The 5000-nt window shown below is 42.4% G+C and overlaps 3 non-coding genes across 3 annotated transcripts in view; all 3 read right to left on the bottom strand.

Annotated features, from left to right (window-relative positions):
- The window catches only part of LOC149093081 (large subunit ribosomal RNA), a 4169-nt gene extending 2797 nt beyond the window's left edge, over nucleotides 1-1372 (bottom strand). The window contains exon 1 of the ribosomal RNA XR_016200464.1: nucleotides 1-1372. This exon is cut by the window's left edge and continues 2797 nt beyond it. This is a non-coding gene — a ribosomal RNA (large subunit ribosomal RNA).
- A 476-nt stretch (nucleotides 1373-1848) lies between these two features.
- On the bottom strand, nucleotides 1849-2003 carry LOC149093080 (5.8S ribosomal RNA). Its single transcript, XR_016200338.1, has one exon. It is a non-coding gene; the product is annotated as a 5.8S ribosomal RNA (ribosomal RNA).
- Nucleotides 2004-2491: 488 nt separating this feature from the next.
- Nucleotides 2492-4661, bottom strand: LOC149093079 (small subunit ribosomal RNA). The gene has a single exon (XR_016200397.1). It is a non-coding gene; the product is annotated as a small subunit ribosomal RNA (ribosomal RNA).
- Nucleotides 4662-5000: the final 339 nt, after the last annotated feature.

The raw sequence follows: 5000 nt of genomic DNA, 5'->3' as shown, positions 1-5000 counted from the left end.
ATCCTGAGGGAAACTTCGGAAGAAACCAGCTACTAGACGGTTCGATTAGTCTTTCGCCCCTAAACCCGGATCTGACGATCGATTTGCACGTCAGAATCGCTACAGACCTCCACCAGAGTTTCCTCTGGCTTCATCTTGTCCGGGCTTAGTTCACCATCTTTCGGGTACTAACATATATACTAGTGCTCCGCGAAAATCTCGGTAAAGTGGATATATCACGGGCTGATATTGCGGTATACTCTTACAAGCATACATCATATCAATTTCTTTCAATTCGCCTTTCAAGCCTAAACAAGACTGATCAGCTTGCATACATGTTAGACTCCTTGGTCCGTGTTTCAAGACGGGTCGGATAGAGTACCGATCTACTGACCACAGAATCACTAGGTTAACGTAAGCTTGCCACTTTTACCAACAAACCACCAAAAGCCAGCCAATCCATGAGTTGTTTCAACACCAGGTGAAGAAACAGACATCATCAACGAAAGACTAGTCGGATTCGTCAGAGCAGATGACAAGCATTGTTGACCCTGCATAAGCAGAGATTCATCTCCAATGTGACTGTGGTAACAGTTGCCAACACTAGCTCACAGGCTAAGTCTAATAACGCAAGGAATATTAGTAGCTGTGAAAACTAAATGCTGATTAGGTGTGTGTTTAGTACACCTTGCTGTTATCACTTGAACAAGAGTTTTGCACTCTCCTTCACATTGGTCGTGGTTTGAGCACGAGAGTTGAGAAAATGCACTCCTCATGCACATATTGCACTCCTCCTATCAATACCAAGATCCAAGGGCAGGCTAAAAGTTACCCCTTAACCTACTGATCTTGGAACGCTGTAAAGCATTCTTAGCACTGAATAGAAAAAGGCAACAATACACAAGAGAAGCTGAGTTCTCCTCTCAGCTACACTTCGTGGTTCTATCCGTTTCTCTACAAGCGGTTTCACGTCCTTTTGAACTCTCTCTTCAAAGTACTTTGCAACTTTCCCTCACGGTACTTGTTTGCTATCGATATTACCATCGTATTTAGTCTTAGGAGGAGTTTACCTCCTAATTTGGATTGCACTCTCAAGCAATCTGACTCTATCCGCGACTAAAGCCAGTAATCGATATTCCATTAACCAAGATCTGCCACCGGCCTAGAACCGTCTCTGGGAAGAGGGCCCTTGTCAGAGGGACTTGCAGATTTAGTTGAAATAATCGTGACTCTAGCCATTACGCAGCACCGCTTTCCACCTTTCAATGGAAAACCTTTGCGCCGGACTCATCCCTTTTCACTCGCCGTTACTCAGGGAATCTCATTTGATTTCTTTTCCTCCGCTGAATTATATGCTTAAATTCGGCGGGTAACCTCACCTGATCTGAGATCAAAAATATTGATTAAGTTGATTAATGTTTATTTGTGTTGTTTGCAAGCAAGCAACGTAAATCTACTTTAATGTTTGCACAAATTTTGCCTTTGCATTACTTCTTAGGTCTGCTTTAACAGCATGAAATAGCTACTATTTGTACGATTTATACAAGTGCAAGAAGATTCATCAGTTAACAGGTTAGTTGATCACCATAGTTATCTGCAATACGACTTTAGCGTCGTCAGATAGGCGACTAACCTTAGAATCTCATGCTAGTATCTATTCATATATACTGCTTGCAGAGATGAAATATGCATTGTACACAAAATTTATCATGTGAAACAAGTAGATTTGAGATTCTCCTTACTAAATTGCAACGAATTGCAATTAAGAAAAGGAATAAAACATCAAGATTCATGCATATAAATATACAATCCTCTCAAAACAATGCATATATGGTAGTATGCAAGTGTTTTGTTGATTATTTTACATCTCAACTCTCAGACAGATGTGACCTCGGAAAAGACCCGAAAGCCGCAATGTGCGTTGGAAGCTCAAGTGCTCGGCGTGTCCTGCAATTCGCACCGATTATCGTAGCTAGCTACGTTCTTCATCGATTGGTAATTCGAGTGATCCACCGCTTGAAGATGTATCTTTGCCACCGTGGGACTTTTAATAAGTATCCTAAATCTGCATTGAGAGGGTTTGAAAACAATTGTATGCAGTTTATAAAAACCATAGTTGTCTTTACTTAGTTAGGCGAAGAAGTGTAAAACTTCCTTCTTTAAACCTTGCCGTCAGCATAAGCTGAAGACTTGAACAGGTACCAAGTATGTAGCAAGACAGGCTTTTCATTATAAACTACAATTGTTTTGCAAAAAGAAATTATGGCTATCGTTAGATAACCCTCACTCTTTGTTGCATTGGATAATGAAAGATGGATGTATGAATGAACGAATGTAATGCAAGTTAGAATCATGTTGCAATGGCTAAATGTTTGCATTAAACATTCACAATTGCGACTCTAATGCAAATACAATTCAATTGCATTCACCATATTAGCATCTACAATATCACTATGCAGAGTGTTTGATTGTTTGAAGGTTGTATTTCTCTTATAATAAGAGGGTAATACGTTAATGATCCTTCCGCAGGTTCACCTACGGAAACCTTGTTACGACTTTTACTTCCTCTAAATGATCAAGTTTGAACATCTTTCCAGCACAATCCGACCACTAGTTTCCCAATGGTCTGGATTGACCAGTCCGAAGTCCTCACTAAATCATTCAATCGGTAGTAGCGACGGGCGGTGTGTACAAAGGGCAGGGACGTAATCAACGCAAGCTAATGACTCACGCTTACTGGGAATTCCTCGTTCATGGGCAATAATTACAATGCCCAATCCCCATCACGAAATGGGTTCAAGCGGTTACCCACTCCTTTCGGAGCAGGAAACAGTATGCACGATGACCACTTCAGTGTAGCACGCGTGCGGCCCCGGACATCTAAGGGCATCACAGACCTGTTATTGCTCTGTTTCGTGCGGCTGCGAGCGCCGCTTGTCCCTCTAAGAAGTCCTTACAGTGCTACAGCATCCTTACCCTAGCCAATTCTGTAGGCTAATAGCAGCAGAGCCCTCAACAGCCGAAACCATCAAGAGATACTACCACCCACAGGTTGACTAAGGGGGAGTACTGCAGTGTAAACTGCAAGTCTATTTAGTAGGCTAGAGTCTCGTTCGTTATCGGAATTAACCAGACAAATCACTCCACCAACTAAGAACGGCCATGCACCACCACCCACTGAATCAAGAAAGAGCTCTCAATCTGTCAATCCTCTCAGTGTCCGGGCCGGGTGAGTTTTCCCGTGTTGAGTCAAATTAAGCCGCAAGCTCCACTCCTGGTGGTGCCCTTCCGTCAATTCCTTTAAGTTTCAGCTTTGCAACCATACTTCCCCCGGAACCCAAAAACTTTGGTTTCCCGGAAGCTTCCATTCGAGTCATGAAATTAGTTACTCAGAATGATCGCTGGTTGGCATCGTTTATGGTTAGAACTAGGGCGGTATCTGATCGCCTTCGAACCTCTAACTTTCGTTCTTGATTAATGAAAACATTCTTGGCAAATGCTTTCGCTGTAGTTTGTCTTGCGACGGTCCAAGAATTTCACCTCTAGCGCCGCAATACAAATGCCCCCGTCTGTCCCTCTTAATCATTACCTTGGATTCTTAAGACCAACAAAATAGAACCAAGGTCCTATTCCATTATTCCATGCAAGATCATTCAAGTTAAGGTAGTGGTACGCATCATATAGATGGTTGACCATACCGTTTTTAGGCACCTCTTTCGAGGTTTTGGACGCCTGCTTTGAGCACTCTGATTTTTTCAAGGTAAAAGTCTCGATCGCTTGAATCAACACTCGGTAAAGAGCATTGATAGCAAATATCGAGCAATTTTCTGTCTAAACACTATGAATGTAACCACCAGGAAAGAGGAATGAAGGTTCAAGCTAGCATCCGTAGACACAAGCAAGAAACCTAACATCACCATCTAACCCTTTAATCAGTGGACCCCATAGGTTCGACTGAAATCCAACTACGAGCTTTTTAACCGCAGCAACTTTAATATACGCTATTGGAGCTGGAATTACCGCGGCTGCTGGCACCAGACTTGCCCTCCAATAGATCCTCGTTAAAGGATTTAAATTGTACTCATTCCAATTACGGGGCCTCAATAGAGTCCCGTATTGTTATTTTTCGTCACTACATCCCCGTACTGGGATTGTGTAATTTGCGCGCCTGCTGCCTTCCTTAGATGTGGTAGCCGTTTCTCAGGCTCCCTCTCCGGAATCGAACCCTAATTCCCCGTTACCCGTTACAACCATGGTAGGCGCATAACCTACCATCGACAGTTGATAAGGCAGTTGCTTGAGGGATACATCGTCGGCTCAGAGGCCATACGATTTGCTCAGTTATTCAGAGTCATCACAAGAAATGCAACCGAAGTTGCTAAGATCCCCACTGCTAGTCCTTAGACAGCGACCGAAATCACTGAACAGGGTTCTAGGTGAATAAGAATCATTGGTCTTGTACTAATAAATGCGATCCTTCCGTCAGCAAGCTGAGGTTGGAACACTTGTTCATGTATTAGCTCTAGAATTACCACAGTTATCCATGTAAAAAAGAATATCCGAGGAACCGTAACTGATTTAATGAGCCATTCGCGGTTTCACTTTATAAACAGTATGTACTTAGACATGCATGGCTTAATCTTTGAGACAAGCATATGACTACTGGCAGGATCAACCAGGTAACTTGATGTTTTAGCAAAGTAAAATGCTAAACAAGTTGTTTTGCAGCTATAAATACGATATCCTCAGATAACAACCAGCAAGTGGATGCTAACTTTAATGAGGTATCGAGATTTATGTCGTGCATTAAGATGATTCCGCAGAAATCTCTTTAGAATCCATCTTCTTCCACTAGAATATGCAAGCATATCTAGCAGGAGTAACCATTGCTGGGTACGTTTGCAAGTCAACTAAACAGCATAGTATTATAACCGCTTGATACCAATTTCTTGGATCAATTTGCGGTCTGCTTTGCACAAGCAGAGCTCAATACTAATACTGCTCACTCTGTTGAGTGACTA

This window comes from Tetranychus urticae, unplaced genomic scaffold (assembly GCF_039701765.1).
Source record: "Tetranychus urticae isolate SD_2017Ah unplaced genomic scaffold, NJAU_TeUrti_SD_1.0 Scaffold_4, whole genome shotgun sequence".
Lineage (NCBI taxonomy): Eukaryota > Metazoa > Arthropoda > Arachnida > Trombidiformes > Tetranychidae > Tetranychus > Tetranychus urticae.
The sequence above is the reverse complement of the archived record's forward strand: the minus strand, read 5'-3'. Positions and strand labels throughout refer to the sequence as shown.